Source organism: Mixophyes fleayi, chromosome 8 (assembly GCF_038048845.1).
Source record: "Mixophyes fleayi isolate aMixFle1 chromosome 8, aMixFle1.hap1, whole genome shotgun sequence".
Taxonomy (NCBI): Eukaryota; Metazoa; Chordata; class Amphibia; order Anura; family Limnodynastidae; genus Mixophyes; species Mixophyes fleayi.
Window position 1 is genome coordinate 81051725 of NC_134409.1, and position 21479 is coordinate 81073203.

Consider the following 21479-nt stretch of genomic DNA (forward strand, 5'->3'; position numbering starts at 1 on the left):
TTAGTGTGATTTCTGTCCCCCCACTTCCCCCACCCCCTGTTTCTGAACCACCTGGGGTATCGTTGTTGGTACCCGCAGATGAAGATTCAAATCAGTGGGTCAAACAAAAAACCAAGAAAAAAAAGAGTAGAACAGAAAGGGAAGGGATTGTTCTGTCCAACAAGTTCCAGTTTTCAACAAGTGAGGAGGAGAGTATGGAGGAGGGATGACGGAAGAGGGAGACTTAGTGCAGAAAACGAAACCAGGGAGGAAGACAAAGAAGTCCAGGGACCTTTCAGTTTTGGGAGAGGTTGCGAAAATTTCAAAAAAACCAAAGGGAAAGAGAACAGCTAGGTCTTTTCTAAAAAATCCAGAGTTACTTCCATCTGGCCCTCTCTCGATAGAGGACCTAGTACCTCCCCCATCCGTGACCCCCCTCCCACCCCTCCCTTAGATGCCGGCCCCTCCGGTCAAAATTTGGAGGTCCGTCCTTTGGAGACGGGGGTTTTGGCCTCGGTAAATGACCCAGTCCCCACTTCCCATCAAGCCCTTTCTATATGTTCTGACTCCACAAGTCCCATCCCCCCTCCTGTCCCCCCTGACACTTCCCTTAGTTCTCCTTCTCCTGATCCAGTCCATGGCCCGTTAGTAACATCAGTGGCTAGGTTCCCGGATAGGACTATTCCTAATGGCTCTGTGAGTGAGGAGGATAGGTCGGGCGGGGTCCCTCCCTCTGGGGAAGAGGTTATTCTTCGGGGGGAGGAATCCCTGCCGGCAGGCCTGAGCTATAAGAGATTCGGGTCCTCAGATGAGGACTTGGCGAAAAAGTTTAAAAAGAAGTAAGTTGTTCCTACTGTCTATAGATCTGAAGGATGGCTTCCCAGCCCATTAGATTCGCTACCATTAATGTGGCATCTATAAAATCCGAACGTGCTCGTTATATGGCCTTTGATTTTTTCAGCACGGTTGAGGCTGATTTTTTATTTTTGCAGGAGACCAGACTGGGTCAGCTTGCTGACCTACATAAAGCCAAAAGTGAGTGGAGGCGTGGGCCCTCCTACTGGTCTCTTGCGGCCGAGCCGTATGGTGGGGTGGCGGTGCTTTTTACCGGCATGATAACCATCCAGCGAGTCATTGAGCTTGAGGTAGGTAGGTGCATGGTGCTAGATGTCAACCTGAGGGGGCACGACCTGAGGTTAATTAATATTTACGGCCATCAAACAAAATGGGGAAGGAAGTGCCTCTTCATGGAGATAAAGCCATACCTTTTTACAGCCCGGCAGATAGTCTTTGGTGGTGATTTTAACACCGTCACTAGGACAAAAGACAGGGGAGGTTCAAGGGCTTCTCTGGGCTGCGATTCCCTTTTTCTAGCAAGTATGGTTAGGCAGGCTGGTCTGGTGGATGTGCACATTCGTCATTTCCCAGACCACACGGGTTTCACTTTTTATAGAGGTAGTTGTAGGTCTAGGATAGATAGGTTTTTTGTTAAGGAGAGCTCGAAAACCTTGGCTCCAGAGCTGAGGCCGGTAGAGTTCTCTGACCACGTTTACCTATCTATGTCCTTGAATGCTTCGGAGACTCTTCGGAAGGGTAGGGGTCTCTGGCGCTTGAACTCTTAGCTTCTGGAGGAGGAGGTGATAAGACAGTCTTTTAGGGACTTCTTTGAATCCCAGGAATCACTTTTGGAGGCGGGTTGGAGTAGGTCTGAATGGTGGGAGATGCTGAAGTAAAGGACCCAGAGCTTTTTTCGGGGCCTTGTAGCCAGAAATAACTTGTTAAAAGAGAGCGCCTACATGGCACTGAGGAAAAAACTTGGATTCTTGATCTCTGGCCAGGGGGATAGTGGGGAGATCCCCCGGGTGAAGGCTCAGATGAGAGAGATACAGTATGACCGGTACGCGTCCTTGGTTCTGGAGAGGGATTATGGGAAGTGCCATTCGCCCAATCCTTTCCAGAGCTGTAGGAACTCGGTAGATGCTAAGGAGGTGAGGGGCCTGCGCGATGCTGAGGGTGTCCTTAGGGAGGAGAAGGAGGGCATCCTTGGTGTAGTGTGGTCCTTCTATTCCGATCTCTTATCGGAGAAGTCACTTGACAAAGAGAGGATGGACCAGTTTTTGAGGGAAACTCCTGGCCTTGGTGATTTTAGCGGCCTGCTTGAGTCCTTGGGCGATGAAATAACGGTGGACGAGGTCAGGATGGCAATAGATGGTTTATCTGTCAAGAAAGCCCCAGGCCCAGATGGCCTTACATCTGAGTTTTTTAAAATCTTTGGGGACATTCTGGCTCCGCGTCTCGTGGAAGTTTTTAATGAGAGCCTGGGCAGAGGTTTATTGCCTCCCTCCATGAGGGTCTCTGCCCTTATCTTACTGTCCAAGGGGAAAGATCAGTCATGTATTGAGAACTGGCGCCCCATCGCTCTTCTCAATACTGACAGGAAGATTCTGGCGAAGGTGCTTTTTAATAGAGTGATGCAGGTTTCCGGCCAGTTGCTCTCTCCTTCTCAGCACTGCACTGTGAAGGGCCGAAGCACTTTCAGTGCTGTCCTGACGGTGCGGGAGGCCTTTGAGCGGTGCCGTGCGGAGAAGTGGGGGAAGTACCTTTTAGCCTTAGATCAGTCGAAGGCTTTTGATAGGGTAAATCATGAGTACATTTGGGCTCTACTTCTGTGGTATGGTCTTCCAGTGCGGGTGGTGAATTGGCTCCGTACCATTTATAGACAAGCCGAGAGCTTCCCTTTTGTGAATGGTTGGGTGGGTCAGTCCTTTGAGGTCAGCTCTGGAGTAAGACAAGGTTGTCCCCTGAGCCCCCTCCTGTATGTGTTTGCCATAGATCCCTTCGTCAGAAGGGTTGGTGGTAGCTCGTTGGGAGGTGTGCTGTTGGGTCCGGAGTGCCCCTTGAAGGTAGTGGCCTACGCTGATGATGTTACTGTTGTCTTGTCGAGTTCCGCGGAAGCTGAGGAGGTAACGACTCTGGTCCGTGGGTATTCTGAGGCCAGTGGCTCATTAGTAAACCAGGAAAAGAGTAAAGTTTTCTGGATGGGGGAGGAGGGTTGTGAATTCAACCTACCAGACAGTCTTCCCCGGGCGAGTGAGAAGATCAAAATTTTAGGGATTCATTTCGGCCCTGGTGATTATGCCAAGCAAAATTGGGAGTTAAGGCTGGAGGAAGCTTCCCGGAAGGTAGTGAGCTGGAAGAGGTGGAAACACTCTCTCCGGGAAAGGGTGGACCTGATCAAGACCTTCCTGATCCCGGTATTCCTGTACATCAGCTATGTGTGCCTTTTGCCGGAGTCTTTATGGTCTAGGGTTTATGCAGTTTTCTTCCAGTTACTCTGGGGGAATAGGCTGAATCTGGTCAAGTGGGCTGTGACCTACCGACTGAGGAAGGATGGGGGCCTGGGTATGATTAACCCTGTGCTGTTCTTTATGTCAACCTTTCTGAAGTTGCACCTTAGTAGTCTCCTAGTTGAGACCCCTCCTCAGTGGGTGGGAGGCTTCAGGGTATGGGTGGATCCCTTCCTCAGTGCATGGTATGGGGGAGGCACCGTTAAGAGTTTTCGGGTCCGGCATGGGTATCTCCCGACCTACGTTTCCTTGGGATTGAAGGTGACAAGGCGTTGGGGCTTAGGGGCGGGGGAAGTTGGGAGCTCTTCTAGAAGGGAGTTGGAGAAGAGAGTCCTGCACTCCCACTTTTGGGTTCCGCTGTCACTGAGAGACTGCCCAGGTGATGTGAGTTTGGTGGGGCTTTCCTTGATTAACTCGAGGAGAATCCCGTTGAAGCTTCAGGACATTGCCTGGCTCTCCTTTCACGGGAGACTTTATGTAAGAGGGAACCTCAAGCACAGAAATGCTGATGATCGTGGTTGCCCACGGGAGGAGTGTCTAGGGGTGGAGGAGACTATGGACCATTTCTTGCTCGAGTGTCCCTTTAATGTAAAGGTTTATAAAAGAGTCTCCAGGTTGCTGGGGATCCCCTGCCTTTCGGGGCTTAGTTACCCTGAATGGGTCTATGGGGCATTCAAGGCAAGGTGGAGGGCTTTTGATTTCTGTACACTTTTTTTAGTCAGTTTAGTGGTCAGGTATTTCACGTGGAACGCACGGTGTCAGGTCACCATCCGGCAGAAAGTCCTTCCCTGTGAGGTAGTGGTGGAAGATATTCTCCACGAGGTGTGGAAATTGAGGAGCATGGAGGGTCGCCGGATGTCCAATGCTAACTGGCTCAGGCTGTGGCGGAGTTTGAGACCTCCTTAGGGGGTCAAAGTCTGGTGCCTCTCCTTTCTAAGTGGCTTCTCTTGCTGTCCTTTCACCCCATTAGATTTTGTGTGGTGGAAAATTTTTTCAAGTATGGCTTACATGCACCTACAACTTGCTTCTTAGTGGGATACGGTGATGTATATGAGTTGGGTTTGTTGTTTGTATGGTGGCACCTTCTTGTTTTATGTGATTTTATCCTTTTATATTTACTGGACTTATGAATTGGGCAAATAGCCCTTCTGGACTTTCGGTTAAGTTAGGCAAATCAGCCTTTGTTTTCAGTTGGTCTTTTTTAATATAGGTTGGTGCCACCTTTAGTAAAGTTTATTGGTTTTATTTTTTCATATGTAATGTTATGTTGCAAGTTTTAAATAAAAAAACATTAGCAGGACACAGCACAGCACAGCACAGCATGAGAAATAGCAGGACAGAGGACCACCTAACACACCCTCCCTCTTCCCTGATCAATGCCCAAGTGAAGATGGCGGCGGCAAGCGGGGAATTTATAGAATCCGAGTATCGCAAGATCCGATGGCGGGATTTGGACTCATAGACTCTTTTTCAGTTTTTCTCAGCGCCGGAAATACCCGAACAGTGCTCGGATCGCCCTCGGATCCGCACTGTTCGGGTGGGCTCGGATTGCGATAATCCGAGTCTGCTCATCCCTGGTTATTTCATACTCCTATCTCTACATTTCTCCTAGTACTGATTATATACAATACTGCACTATTGTGGCGCCCTGCCCCATGTGTCTTTTCCCATATATATATATATATATATATATATATATATATATATATATATATATATATATATATATACACACATACATATATGTGTGTGTACATATATATATGTGTGTATGTGTATATATATATATATGTGTGTGATTCCAGTTTCCGGGCAGAGAGAAAGGGAAAGTACAGGACAGGGAACAAATTATAATTGCTTATCTGCAGTGATTACTTTGGACGTTTGGTATTTTTTTTAATTGCACAGCTGGCAGTAAAAAAGACAATTTAACCCTGTCCAGTTAATTATTATTATTAAAACTAGCAACAGCGACTAACTGTGTGTTCTATGTGAAATTGATATTATTCCTAAACTACAGGCAGGGGAGGACTGTAAAAATTTTAGCCCCGGGAGCCAGGCTCAATTCATAACACTTTCACATTGCCCCCCTTTCCCCCCCTCCTGGCAATATCCCAGGTATATGAACCCGGGATATTGCCATGGGCCAGAGCCTCCAACTCCGGCAAGTTCCTGGGTAGCCTGGCTTCAGTGTGAACCATTGCAACATCACAAGACGAGCTTTGATTGGCTCCTCTTGTGATGTAAGTGTTTCTTTTTTTTAATCTTTTCAGTAGGTTTCAGTGAGACCTGGGTTGAAAAACCTTGGTCTCACCGTTCAGACTGGAGGCTACCCGGCTCGGAGAAGGGAATAACCCTCCAAAAGACCCAGATCTAATTCCCGGGTCATCCGACCGGGGAATTAGCAGGAGGCCCGTTCACACTCTGTCTCGTCCTGGGTTGTCGGGGCTTGCCCCGGAAATAACCTGGGCTTTTGAGGCACTGTGAATGGAGTTTCAGCAGCCTATTAGGAACCTTTAAAGGAAAAAATTTCAGGTGGCCCAATGACCCAGCCCAGGTGTAATATGTAAGTTAAATTTTCAAGATCTACGAATTTAAGTTCCAACATAATTTACTTTGCTAAGATGTAGAGATGAGCGAAAGTGTTGCAATTTTTTCACAAATAGAGAGTGGAACAGGCATTTTTGTACTCATGTGAATTTCCTACAAAACATACTTCAGCTTTTCCTATTGTTCACCATCTTGCAAAGTGCTATTCCACACTGTAGTCCTGATGCTGAATTAAGCAAAATAAGGAGCACATTTGCACTGTGTATTGGAAGGGACGGTAAATTTAAAATGCGCGTCAGATTTATAATTCAGATTGGGCATGTTGTATGTCAACTTTAAATTTCAGTGTAAAAATAAAGTTATTGAGTATTTGTGTGCCACATGAATAAGTTTTTTCCATCTTTTTCTTGATTTGTTTCTAACTCAGCATCAGGTGCCACAAGGGTTCCACAAGGTTTCCGCAGCGCCGTACATAGTACAAACAGTAGACCATACAGGGTTAAACAGTACAGAACAATAAACACAAAGTACCGATGCTTCAGAAACTCTGGGACAGACATATGGAGTAAGGACGGAGCAGAAGAACAGGTATGGAGACACGAGGGAAGAAGTGCCCTGCTCATACGAGCTTACATCCTACGGGAGGGTGGACAAATCAGACACGAGAGGGAGCGGTGATGCCAGGGGAGAGAAAAAGGGACCAGGGGGGAGAGGGAAGAGTGAGCAGAGTAGATGAGAGGTTAAGTGGATGGTTGGTAGGCTTTGAGGAACAGGTGAGCTTTAAGTGCTCGTTCCAAGGAGCACAGATTGGGAGCAAGATGGATGGAGCGAGGGAGGTCATTCTAGTGCAGGGGGGCAGCATGGGAGAAGTCTTAGATTCTCAAGTGGGAAGTGGTAATTAGAGTGGAAGAGAGGCGACGGTCATTAGCAGATCACAGAGATCGGGCAGGAGTGTAAATGGTGAGGAGTTAGAGATATAGGGAGCAGTAGACTGGGAGAGAGCTTGGTAAGTGGTGGTAAAGAGTTTGAAGAGGATTCTGTAGGGGATGGGGAGCCAGTGTAAGGCATGGCAGAGAGGTGAGGCAGAGGAGGAGCAGCGTGAGAGAAAGATGAGTCTAGCAGCCGCATTGAGTACAGAGCAGAGGGGGGCGAGATGAGAGAGGGGGAGGCCAATGAGGAGAAGGTTGCAGTAGTCGAGGTGGGAGATGATGAGTGCGTGGATGATGGTTTTGGTGGGATTTGTAGTCTAAGTGGCCAATTCAGTTAGTGTAATTTGTGGGTCTTAATTGGATGTATAGTGGTATTGAAGATGGAAAGAGCAGGTACACAGGGGTAGGGTTTTTAACGTAACAAGTAGAGAACATATATAGATAATGGGGCTCATGTTGCGTTAAATGCCAATTGCGTTTTTGGCACATAATATACTTTTTTTGCTTCTGTCAAGTGCACAAAGCACTAGTTCCAAAACTAGTGGTTTGTGTGCATGCTCAGATGTAAGAAAGCTTATAATACGCCAAAATGCAATTTGCCTTCAACTCAACATAAGCCCAATAAAAGCTTTGTGCTGTCTGCATTGGTTTTACTGTACAGCATAGTGGTATGTGATTGTTTAGTGGTTTAAGGGTTCACAAATTGCTGTATTCTCAACACTGGCGTGAATAAAATTACTCCATCCAGTGTTGGGAATACAGCAATGTGTGGAGTCTAATGATGGATATTACTGTTGACAGTTTTGGTTTAAGTGCTGTTTGATAATGTACTACTGTGGACAGTGTCACAGGAAAGCACATGGACATTACAAGTCTTTTGAATCCCCTTTTACACCACAATTACAGTGTATGGTCAAATACTAACAGGCATTGCTTTTTTTAACAATGGCGAAAATACAAGTGATAACACATGTTTTTGTGTTGCCTACTTGCTTTCTTGATAGCATTTGGAGCTAACTTGCTGCTCATTTTAAACTTCTCCAATGCATTTACCCACAGTAAATGAATTGGATAGACCAAGATGTGTTCTGAAAACATGAATTAAACCAGAATGTACTGGATCAATACCTAGCGTTAGTAGAAGCAGTAGTGAGTATGGAGACACTAGGAACAATAGTTACATGAGTCTTATTGCCCTTAAAACATGACACGTAAAAAAATATGAAACTTTGTCATGTTGCCACTTCTAGCACTGAGCGATTATGTACACTGGTCGTTTTTGTAGGGTGGAGTCATTTGTAGTAAATAGAGCACATGTTATAGCTAGGTTTGTTACTAAGCAGTATGAAGTAAAAAATCGAAATGTGAGCTTCTTTATTTGGGCATGCAGTGTTTGACCTTGCAGAGGTCCATAGTACATCTGATTTTATCTGGTTCTCTTGTAACTGTTACAATCAGGCTCTCGAATGTGTTAGGCATTAGCTTGAGCAGACTATTGCTGTGCAAACTATTAACTTGTATTAATTCTTTAAGCATAAGCATATGTACACATTTATTTTTTGAGTTCATCCAAGTTCCATGACATTTATAACACAGTAAAGGTATCACTCCTATAATACTTTTGTCTTTTTTGGCACAAAAGTATTTAACATCACATAGATTTTTCTGGCTAACAAGGTACTGCAATAATAAATAAAAAAATATTAAAATGCATAGCGGGGAAGTTTTCCCCAAATAACACACACTGTGACATTTTACCAAACTAAATAAAGACACGGACACCAAATTAAAGTTGGAATGAATGACGGTATTTATTAATCTTTAAACTAATAGGACTGTAAGGCGGACGAGAGCAGGGCAGTCAGGAACGCAAAACCAATAAAGGTGGAAAGGTCAGACCACAGTACCACCAACCCAGGATCATACCTTATCTATTGGCCGCTGCTAAAATCAAGTCCAACGGCAAGACTACGCCCCCTATTAACTCCGCCAGTAAAAACCATACAATACTGGCCCAATGGTCCAACTAACAGGCGGACCAACCATAGTATGTGTCAGGCGCCGTACTGCTGCCTCCTCAGGGCAGCCGCCTGCAACATCATCCGGCGCGTCTGGTTGCTTAGATGATTTCTTCCTAGTGATTGCAATTACGGAATTGGGGATAAGGAGTTGTTGGCCATCAAGTCTGCCCTGGAGGAATGGCGACATCTGTTGGAGGGGGCCATACATCCTGTCACCGTGTTTACTGACCATCGGAACCTAGTTTTTATTCAGGAGGCACGTTGCCTTAACCCACGGCAAGTCTGGTGGGCATCCTTTATTGCCCGTTTCAACATGACACTCACGTTTTGTCCTGGTACTAAGAATGGACGAGCGGATGCTTTGTCTCGCTCATTTGACGATTCGGATCGCCTAGAACCTTTGGTTCCTCAGCATATCATTGATCTTTCTAAGATTGTAGCCATCACTAGAACTAAGCCATCCTCACCTCCCCCTGGCCGTAGAACCCCACCTTCGGCTCAAGACTCTACAGTGGGCCCATTCATCTCGCATTGCCAGTCATGCTGGAATAAAAAAGACTACAGCTTTACTGTGTCGTCATTTCTGGTGGCCTACGGGACGGTCGGATATATGCAAGTTTGTGGCCTCTTGTACTACCTGTGCTCAACACAAAACTTCTAGGAGAGCTCCGGCAGGATTACTCTGTCCACTTCCTATTCCTAATGCTCCCTGGGAGAGTGTGGCCATGGATTTCATCACAGATCTACCCTCCAGTGCAGGGTTCACCACTATCTGGGTGGTCATTGATCGCTTCTCTAAGATGGCACACTTTATTCCTCTAACTGGATTGCCTACGGCCGGACATCTTGCAGATATCTTCACCAAAGAGATATTCAAGTTACATGGCTGTCCTAAGGAGATTATTTCGAACCGTGGAGTCCAATTCACCTCCCAATTCTGGAGATCCTTTTGTCGCAAGTTGAGTATTGAGCTAAAGTTCTCATCGGGGCATCACCCCCAAACAAATGGGCAGATGGAGCGGATCAACCAGGATCTGGAGACCTTCCTTCGATGTTTTACTTCCGACAACCAAAACAAGTGGTCTCAATTTCTTCCTTGGGCGGAATTCTCCCATAACCAACATGTTCATGAATCCACAGGGTTTTCCCCGTTCTTCATTGTCTATGGAAATCATCCTGCTTATCCAGATCATTTTCCTGTATCTCCCTCATCAGTGCCAGCCGTAGATACACTCTATCGTAAGTTTGCGCTCATCTGGGCTAAGACTAAGACAGCGTTACTCAAAGCCACACAGCATCACAAAGTTTTTGCAGACTGCCATCGTAGGGCCACTCCTCTTCTGAAAATAGGGGAAGAGGTATGGTAATCCACCAGGGACTTGAAATTAAAAGTTCCTTCAATGAAGATGGCTCCACGTTTCATTGGCCCTTACACCATCCTGCAGGTCATCAATCCTGTGTGCTTCAAGTTGAAATTGCCTCCTTCCCTAAAATGTCATAACACCTTTCACGTATCCTTACTGCGACCATTGGTACTCAATGAATTCTTTTGACCTCCTTGTCGGCCTCCACCAATACAAACTTCTGCCGGAACGGAATTTGAGATCAATCGGATCTTGGCCTCTCGTACTCTTCATGGGAGACAACAATATCTCATCCATTGGAAAGGATACGGTCCAGAGGAAAGATCATGGGTGGACAAGCAAGATCCCCATGCTCCTAGGGTTCTTAAAAAATATCTCCAAACAAGAGGAGAGCGAAGAAGAGGAGAATATACTGTCAGGCGCCTTCCTGCTGCCTCCTCAGGGCGGCCGCCTGCGTCATCATCCGGCGCCCGGCGCGGCCATCCGAGCATGTCCCGTTGCCGCCCATCTCTGCTATTGGTCCCCTGGCCTTTATAAGCACTTCCTGCCCTGACTCCTGTGCCAGAGTATCAGGTCTTCCTGCCTCCAGCATATTGTGTGTGTACCAGTTTCCTACTTTGTTCCTGACTATTCCGGTGCTGCCTGTGACCCTTTGACCAGGACAGTTTTGACCACCCCTTTTGGATTCTCCCTCTGTACTGCGCTACCTCAACGTTTCCGACCCGGCTTGTCTCACCATTCTCCTGGACATCCTTGTGTACCGTGAACTACCAGAACGTTACTGACCTGGCCTGTCTGACACCTCCTTGTATCTCACTGTTGACTCGTGGAAGGAATGCGACCTGCTTGTCCCTGCAGCGAAGTCCATACTTCCTTGCGGGGGTTCCTGGTGAATACCAGAGGCACGTTAGACTCCACACCTTCCTCCGAGTTGTGCCAACAATAGCAGGTACGCATATAATTGTGACAGTATGACACCATAACCACATAGGGGTAGTGACCTATGACAAGATCAACCGAGCACCATATGCACAGTTACCGACTGCACTGCTCTCCTACCACGCTGAACTTAAACATGTGGCCCGCCAACTACAGACCTAACCATTCCTCTTAATCTCCAACACAACTGGTCAATAAAATAACAAACCCCTTCATCCGAGAAGTGAATACCGTCAAATCTGTTTAAAAATTCAAACTCTGCTTTCAACAAGGGATGCTTTATAACAGAACCACCTAAATCCCGAAAAATTTTGCTAACCACCTGATTTATCTTGCGGACAGCTGCCGCAATGTTAACAGCGGACATAGAAGATCTCCAATGACGTCCAAGGACAATATAAGACCAACACAATTTAATGTTAGGCCATCTACGAGAAACCACCAACATGTCCTCTCGAATTCTAATGATGAGCTTCAGAGATATAAGTTGACCTACATCATTACCACCAGCATGAACAACCAACACATCGGGAACCCTATGCAAGGCAATTTCTTCCGACAAGAAAAGGAGTAAATCTGCCCATTTCAATCCTCTTTTCTCTATCCATCTAATGGAAACCCAATCCGATAACCAGGGGCAAATACGAGATAAAGAGTGTCTATTAGCCCAGTAAATGTACGAGTGGCCCAACACCCAAACAGAGATCTTCGAAGTTTTCACTCCTATAACGAGATAAATAAAGAGGAACAATAAGCAAGGAACCCATAAAAACAAACTAACTGAAATGCCAGGTAGAGCAACACTATAGCCGATATACCTGAGGAGCTAAAGGCCCACAACTAAAGAGGGATGCCTATCCCCCAATAATAAAATAATACCCTTTAAAATGACTAGCAGGAGGGGGAAGTGTGAGGGAATACTGGGAATAAAAACATTAATTCCAACCTTAAACCTAATAGAACGAAAGAAAAAGCAGCAACCCAAGTGAAGGTAAAAACCTATGAGGAAAAATCCCTTCACGCCCCCGCAAATAGCGGCGAGCAGCAAAACGCCCTGGGTTAACTAGCTTAGAGAAGAAAAGAGGTAGAGAAGAGCTGCGTAAAGGGAAAAATAACATGGTTATACATCAGGACGTATATAAGATCTATAACAGTCTGACTTCCATCTTCCTAGCAATTGTATTGAAGCTACGGAAGCCCCACTTGCTGCAGCTGCTGTGGCAGCTCCAATCCAAAACGAATGTGTCCCGAATTCTGATGATGGGAAACCTAGGGCATTTAAGGCACTGCACATCACTGAATGAAATTGGAATTTAGTAAGGGGGGAGTAATCTTTATGAACAAGCCAGATCTCTGCTCCATGTGGCCTAAGACTGGCGAAATCATGGCAAAGCTTAACCGGACATATCACTTGATCAGGCCCGGCGCTCCCATTAGGCAAGGTTAGGCACTTGCCTAGGGCGCCGGGCTCTGGAGGGCGCCTGGAGGGCGCCACAGAACTGGAAATTAATTTTAAAACTGTGCGGCGACCGCTGACCATACCTGTCACGGCCGCCGCACAGCATTCAGATGCATGGGGAGGGGGGGTAGAGGCTATTGCTCACCACCGCCGTCTCTCTGTTCCGTCTCCTCCCCTCCACTCACTAGTGTCAGTGAGTGGAGGGGAGGAGACGGAGCAGAGAGGCGGCGGTGGTGAGACAAGGTAAGAAAAGACGGGGGGAGGAGGGAGGAGGGCGCCAATTTTTGCGGAGGGGTGAGAGGGCGCCGATTTTGCCTAGGGCGCCATGGACCCTAGCACCGGCCCTGCACTTGATCCCGATGTTTACTAAGGGTAAACCAATACCCTACCCCCACTTGATCAGTCTTGGAGCGCCTAAATTTAATTTGAACGTTGTCGTCCGACAACACCACGTGTTTAACTTGCAAAGCTGCCTCCACCCTGTTTTTGGACTGTGCAACTATCTCACTGACTCGCATAGCGCCGTGAAAAGCCATAGAGAACGCTGCCGCAAACAGTGAAGCTTCAAAAAGGTCTGAAGTCACTTCAGGAAGAATCAAAATCATACGGGATAATAAGACGGGATCTATGGGCTTTCTCCTATCTTTGGGGGCGGGGTGAAGCCTAGACCAACCTTTTTAAAGCTTTGTTAATGAGGAACGATTTAGTGGGATCTTGTAAACCTTGCAACCTAGCCATGAATGATATACCTGCTAGAATAGCTGACATAGTTGTTTTACTAATTCCCTCCTGGTAACACCCCCACATGAAGTCCACAATACCATTAGGATCTCCCGTGGCTCAAGCGGAACCGGACAACAGAAAGCTCTCCCACCATTTCCAAGCTGACCGATAGGCCTTCCACGTGGATGGAGCTAGAGAAGCCTCTGCCAAGAATCTTAGACCGGACCGACCATCTGCCAAACATAAGATGGACAGGCTGTACCCACGGGGTCAGCATGAGGGGCAAATTTATGTCGCAGTCCAAGCAACAAAGCACCAGAACGCGCAGCAAATTTACTGCCGGTTTAGAGGAAGCAATCTGACGGTTAATTGCCTGCACCACGCCCAATTTGTCACACCAAAAGGACACATTACAGCCAGACAGCTGAGGGGCCCACAGCTCACAATTATGGGAAAAAGCTCTAGCACTAATAGATTTTTTGTAAGCCCACTCTCTATCCACGATAGAGATGAAGCGCACCACCGACCTTGGAAGAAAACACTGAATCCCTTGGTGCCTGCGGCATCCGTGAAAAGATCCAACTCTAACGTGGATATGGGGGGGTGAAGGCCAAATCCTAGAACCATTAAATTTCCGAAGGAATGTTACCCATACTACCAAATCCTCCCTTATCTCGTCACTCAGTTTAATCAAAGCATGGGGTCTGTTCCTACCTGCTGTGGCCAACTGTAATTTCCTGCAGAAAATTATACCCATGGGTATAACCCTACATGCAAAATTAAATGATCCTAGCAAAGCTTGAACCTGCCTAAGCGTACGAGAAGGGGAGGACAGAGTGCTGGATATCAAAATCTCCATTTTTTCTATTTTATCAGCCGGCAAGCGACAACTGCCTGCCACCGAGTCTATTTCTATACCTAGGAACGACAAGCAAGTAGTTGGGCCTTCTGTCTTATCCTTGGCTACTGGTACCCCCATAACCAAGAAAAGGGCCTGAGCTGAATACAGCGTATCCAAGCATACTGAAGAGCTAGCCGGGCCTACGAACAGAAAATCATCCAGATAATGCGCAATGCTCTCATGCCCTGTACCCGCCTGAATCGCCCAGTGAAGAAAATAACTAAAGGATTCAAAGTAGGCACATGATAGGGACACCCCATGGGAAGGCATCTGTCAATATAATATTTGCCTTTGATCCTAAATCCCATGTAATGGAATGACTCCGGGTGAAGGGGAAGCAACCTGAAAGCTGACTCGATATCTAATTTGGCCATAAGTGCTCCCAACCCAAACCTCCGAATTAGCATCAAAGCCTCTTCGAATGACTGGTATACGACAGAACTTATGTCCTGGTCTATGGCATCATTGACCGAATTGCCTGCGGGATGTGACATGTGCTGTATTAGCCGAAATTTACCTGACACTTTTTTGGGGACAATACCTACTGGGGATATGACTAAATCTGCTTGGGGGGGGAATCAAATGGGTCCCACCATGAGGCCCAAGCTTATCTCACCACAAATTTTCTCGTCAAGGATATTGGGAAATACGTATGCTGATTTTAAGTTCCTAGAGGCCCTGGCGCTAACAGATGTGACAATAGGGAGCCTAAACCCGTGACGAAAACCTTCGCTTACAAAAGAAGCCTGGTCTGCATTCGGATACAGTCTAAACCATTTTTCCAAGACCACATTACATATGGGAGACCGTGCCTTAAGGAGCACTGTTATCGTTCCTGCGGTTTCTGAAGAGGCCGGGGGCACTCCTCGGACACTCTCTGGCTGAATGTGAACCGCGGCAATAGGAGCAGATGTGTTTGTATCTGCAAGACTCTTCTCTGCCGCTCGCCCCGTTGTTAAAAGCGAAGCACCTGTTTTTTGCAAACTGGGGAGCTCCACGTCTCCCCCCTTGCGGAAACCGATTCCACTGTGCCCCTGAACCAAAGGCTAAGCTAGCCCAATTCAGCTGCATCGAAATCTCAACATCTTTTACACCTAAAGGCATGTCAACCGGACCGTACTTACGCCAAGTTCCCGGGCGATCATTAAAAAACATTCGTTTATAAGGTGTAAATATTTCCAGACTTCTTCGGTGGCCTGCGGTCTAGTCTCAATATAGCACGCCGCAAAGGAAAAATAGCCCGACAGCCAGTTAGGGAAGGTTTTATAAGCGTCCTCCCCTATACCCCCTTTTCCGCAGGCAGCATCTTACTCTTTCTTACCTGATTTAGTGATCTCGAACATGTCCACAAACCAACCTTTCTTAATCCTATCCCTAATGCAAGGGCGAATGCCCGCTAAGAGGGCAGTGTTTTCACATTGAACCATGGGGGCTCTGCTCGAAGGTGCTGTCGCTACTGGTCCTCGTCTATCCCCTTTAGATCTTGACTTACTGAAGTGAGTGTTTAGGATCTTAATTAACTTCCGAGTACCATCCCCCGATGAAGAGGGGGAGTCCTTGTCAGTGGACGACATTGGAGGGCTATGTGTCATATCGTGTGGCAGACTAACATCTAATAACTCACCGCCTGCGCTCGCCACTGTTTGCTGCCCGGCTCCTGCCGCCACGGAAGGTCCTGACACCGCTGAAGCCTCCATAACACCCGACTGTTGTGATGCTGGTCCAGTCAAAACTCCTGGCGGCGCTGCTGTAGCCAACCCTTGACTCTCCGATGCGACCTCTGCCCGATCTGTGGCTCTGGCCGTGCTCCTGACCAAATTCAATGGCTGCACCGATGATACTTCCACCGGCACTTGTGAATCTGCAAACATAGGCACGTTAAAATTGGAAACAACCTGATGTATACCAGTAGGGAGTACACACCATGCACCTCTCGAACCGCCCCCAGCTTGACCGCAACCTGCCCCGACAAATCCTGCCTGAGGGGGCCTATACAAAGGTGCATCCTGAAAACCCGCACAACTAGCCCCTACTTGAGAGACCGGAACTGGATAATAATGGGCATAAGATCCAGATGGGATAGGGTAAGGAGGAGCGGAACTGAACGTGCTACCCGCGGCCACCATTCCCCCCGCCGGGGGATAAGGTAAACTCCAACCCCCCTACCCCCTTGAATGTTGACACTGGGATGCAAATGATCCTGACCCAAAAGACTACCCCCAGGGACTGCCGGGATAGGTGGGAACTCGCGGTGAAAACCCCCCCACTTTGATAAAGGGAAAGAGCGCCCGGCACCGGACCAGTAAATTGGTGCGAAGAGAAACTAGAGCTGCCTGTAATAAACCCTTATTCCCCTGTAGGACTCGTAGAGACCCCTTGACTGAGGCGAAAACCGCCAGAGCTCTCCCCCCCAACAGCACCTGCCCCTGGAATGGAAAAAAGACTGCTCCGCCCCTCTAGGCCAATCCCCCCACTACTAAAACTCCCTTTATCCAGGGACAAATCCAGCCCATCCCCGGGACCAGAGGGTCCCACATAACAGGACCTAACCCCCTATAAAGAGAAGGGACTGCCTGACCACTAACTGCTGCCCCTGCCCTGCCTTCTGAAGAACCCCCAACAGCCTCCCAACTCCTAAATATACCTGCGCCCGACTGACCGAGAGCAGGCAGCAGAGACGCCTGATGCCCGGCCAGAGACCCCTGCACGCTCTCGCGGATACAACAAACAGCCCCCCCGCCACTATCCGATGCAGGGGCTACACTCATGCCCCCTGCTGGAAGGTGCCCAGGACCCTTGGCGGTGGAGCTCCTTGCCCGCCGCCCCACAGAAGAGGACCTGCCCCGGGGATGTATGGAAGGGGAAGTGCTGCGAGTCCCCCTAGCGGACACACCGCTAATGAGTGGGGACAGCGCTAACTCCACGTGGACCAGAGCGGAGGAGGAGAGGGACCGGACTGGCGGGACCGCATCCTGAAACCTCGATGGGGGAATCCTTACCCGGCTAGGACGCGACATATCAAACCAAGGTATGCAGAAAACATCAAAAGGGAAAGAACGAAGGGCGGAGAAGGAGGGGGGAGGGAGGATAGAGACACGGAGCCCCGCGCCAAAGAGAGGGAAGGAGGACAATGGATGAGGAAGAGTAAAGGAAGGAAGGAGAAAAGACAGACAGAAGTACCAAAATGCAGACAATAAAAATAAACCACAAAGAAAAGTTCACTATGCACAGCAATATACCACTCAATGTAAAGTTCACTACTCAGCCTGACTCTCACGAATCCGGAAGCAGGAAGAACTATATCCTGTCTGCACAGACTTATAACTGTGTATAAGTCACAACCCCTTCCTGCTCCCATTGGCTGGAGCTCCAGGAATACACAGATAACAGGTTCTTTGGTAAGTCACTCTCCCGCATGAATTTAACTGCGTTTAGTCTAATGGACACACTTCTCTTTTTGCTACACATATTTATAACACAGGTAAATTGTCCACGGCTTGCCATATACACAGTAAGTATGCATATAAATAGAATTTTCATATTCTGGTGAAAGACAGGTGAAAATCCTGTGCTTGCCTGTAAGTGTGGTATATACTGTAACGTGTTGGCTTAGTGTTGTTTTACACTACTGACTATGACTATGATCACTAATGATAATCATTTTGTTCATTGATCTGTCTTATCACTATTTTGGACTCTATTCCATCTATACCATCATAATGGTTATCACAGTGAATGTTTTAGCTCCAGTCATTAAAAAAAAAACTAATTTCTGCGATTTACCATTATTTTATCACCATGGTAGCTGAGTCTTGGGGAAAAGATCCAGAGCAATAGATAACTCTTCTGAAGTGTTTTAAATTAAAAAAATAAAATAACAATAAAACATACATATATATATATATATATATATATATATATATATATATATATATATATATGACAGTTATAATATAAAAATCATATTATATCTACCTTCCCACTTTTACAAAATAATATTTTTTTCTGGGAGCTGGGAAACAGACTGATTAATTTTTTATTTTTTTTTGCAGTAATAAATTCTTTTTTTAAGCTTCTCTATGTGTTAACGTCATACTGAGATGGAATTAACAGAAAATATAGCGCAACAATACAGTACAGCTGGTGTACTTGATAAATAGGCTCCCCATGGGAAGCCTTCACCTCTGAAACTTACCATGGGAGGAGTGCTATCACTGACAGTTACTCCTATGATTTACAGGGGCAAAGCAGCAACAAAAACATTCTGTTATGCATATTTCCCAGACATTCGCAGATTGCTGCACAATTCCAATCAATAATACAAACAAGATGAACAAGTAATGTTGCTGTGACCATTATACAACTGTACATGAGTTTGCAATCGTGTTTAAAAATAAATGGTTAAATAACTTGCAAGATGGAATTAAAGTTCTTCAAGTAAGTTCCAAAATGTTGTGTCTTCCTTTCATTGATCCTCAATGGAAGATGGGAACATATGAAAATAGACCCCAGAGAAAAAATATAGTAGAGTAATTTGAGCTGGAATAAGTTTGGCAAGTAAATGTATAAATCTTTCCACCACCTGTGGATCACACTCAACCCACATGTGAACGCACTTACAGAAAAAAAATTATGTGAATCAATGATATCCCTTTATTGGTGGCAAACAGTAAAAAATCCTATTAGAATTCTAATGTGTCCAACTGTGAATGCACGTAAAAAAATTAACATAAAGATTCACATTTCATCAATGTATTAGGAGAAATTCTGCCCTCTTCTGATGCTATATATAATTCAACAATCCGCTTTTCCCATTGATCCTCATGCAAAATGTATTATTCTTTTTATTTTGGATATTTAGAAATGTTTTAAAACACTTACATTTGATCAACATAAAACAAGCACATCAATCTAAATAAACTTACCCCCTTGGAAGAGCAGGTCTCCCACCAGATAAATAATGTTGTATGAGCCTTTGGTATTAAATATGTTAGATTCCAGAGAAAATCTAATGTGCCATCTGTTCAAACGATGAGGTCTCTCCACATCCCCTCTAGCACTACCGATTTGTTTCTCTTATTCTTTATCAATGCCTTGAGGATCCATATGACATCATGTTGGAATAATAGGACGAGAATTCAGGCCCCACTATATACAGCCCCTGTGTTGCCCATGCCCTTCTATGAAAAAGCCCTGGTCTAGGGTCCTAGTTGGTGGAGATCTGGATGGTGCAATGGTCTAATGCTAGCCTAAAGGTTGCAGGGGCCTAGTTAGTAGATGTCTTGATAGCGTAGAGGTCCAGTATGTGACCTACATGGTACTGTGATCCTAGTTGTTGGAGGCCTGGATTGTGCAGGGGATCAAATAATGCAGAGGATCTGATAAGGGTAGGAGGTGTGTAATAGACACATTTGAGGGGACTATTGACTCAAGAAACCCCTAGAGAGTGGTGGTAGCAGTAAGGTTAAATGTGTATGTAGTAGGTTGCAGGGTTGTCTGGGTGGAATAGATGCACCACTTACCGGGATTGGCAGAGTGTGCACAAATTCTCAGTGCAGAAGAGCTAGTCCGGGAGCCAAAACTATTCAAATAGAGATTATACTGAAATCCAAAGGACCTTATTCATTTTCCAATAGGAGTGGTATAGATAGAGAAGAGATGTGGTCATGGGACTGAGCCTTGTGATACTCCAACTGATAAAGTAAGTGGATAAAAGGTGAATTGAGAGACTTAAACAAGGCAAGAGAGATTTGATAAATAGGATGAGAACCAGGATAGGACAGTGTCCTGAAGACTTAGGGAATGGAGCATTTGTTTGAAAAGAAAGTGGTCAACAGTGTAAAATGCAGGAGAATTAAGAGTGACTAATGACCTTTTAGATTTTGCAGTGATCAAATCATTAACTACCTTAGTATTGTGTCATAATAAGGCTACATGATGGGCAGTGCTTGAGCACCTGTGCTGGCCAGCATTGCAGAATGTCTTTTTGCCATTACATCTTGGATGTCCTCACATCGCCTCAAACTCAATCTTTCAAGAATGAGCTAATAATATTCCCATCAGCCAATAGAAGTTACATACCTGACATCTCTATTTCTGTTGATAACAAGACGAGAAACCCTAACCATCAAGCTTGCTGCCTGGGTGTTATTCTTGACTCAGAACTGTCCTTTGTTTCCACATCCAGGGGTAAATGTATCAAGGTCTGATTTTTTCTCGGTAGAGTTGAAACTCGCAGATGTATAAAGCTGAGATTTCATGCAAAATCGCCAGAGTTGTGCTTCTGTCAAAATCGCTATTCCAAAATCGCCAGAGATCAAACTCCCGACTGTTTGCCACTGCAGCTATACAACTCTCAAATGTATGAAGCTGCGAGTAAGCAAACTCAGGAGAGTTTGCTTTCAAACTAGAGATGGGCAGGGTCGGTTCCCCGAGGTTCGAATCCTACCGAATTTAGCCTATCCGAGTACTGAAACGAGCACGATCGGTACTCTCCCGCCCGTTCGGATTCGAAATCAATGCAAAACGTCATTGTGATATGTCATTTCTGATAACGCCAACAATATAGTGTATAATTACATCAGATACCAGCCTCCACAGCAATCCATCGCCATTTGACAGAGGGAGAAAGCAGGGTTAGGTCACACTGGCTATATCAGCGCAGGGACAGAGCAGTAATTGGACACATTATTGTTTCTATTCAATACCATTCTAATCTTAATACCAGTTGTTACAGCAGTAAGAGGAGAAGAGAGGAGGGTTTTTGTTCAGTTTCTGGCACTCCAAGTGATTTTGGGGTGTCCCCCATTCTTTTGCATTAATTTTTCTGGCTTTCAAAAGTCCTATTTGGCACCAGTGTCCAAAAAATATATTTAGCAGTCCCAAGTGCTTTTGGGGTGTCCCCCATTCTTTTGCATAAATTTTACTGGCTGTCAAAAGTCCTATTTGGCAGCAGTGTCAACAAAATATATTTAGCACTCCCAAGTGCTTTTGGGGTGTCCCCCATTCTTTTCAATTCCTTTTTCCGGCTGTCAAAAGTCATATTTGTCAGAAGTATCTAAAACAATTTGTAGCACTACAAGTTATTTGGGCTCAGAATGGATTCAAAGCAGTCCACATATGAGCAGGATGAGCAACCAGGTTCTGTCACCAGTCCTGATGGTAGAGTTCCCAGTACGTCATCTGGGAAAGGCGATGTCAAACTACACAGTCTTTTAAAATCGGTCAAAAAAACACACACCAAAAAAATTTTTTAACGTGTTGAAGG

At 46.0% G+C, this 21479-nt stretch overlaps 1 protein-coding gene across 1 annotated transcript in view; it reads left to right on the plus strand.

The window, feature by feature from the left end:
• Positions 1-21479, plus strand: part of SHISA8 (shisa family member 8) — a 418174-nt gene that overhangs the window by 12435 nt on the left and 384260 nt on the right. The window lies entirely within an intron of this gene.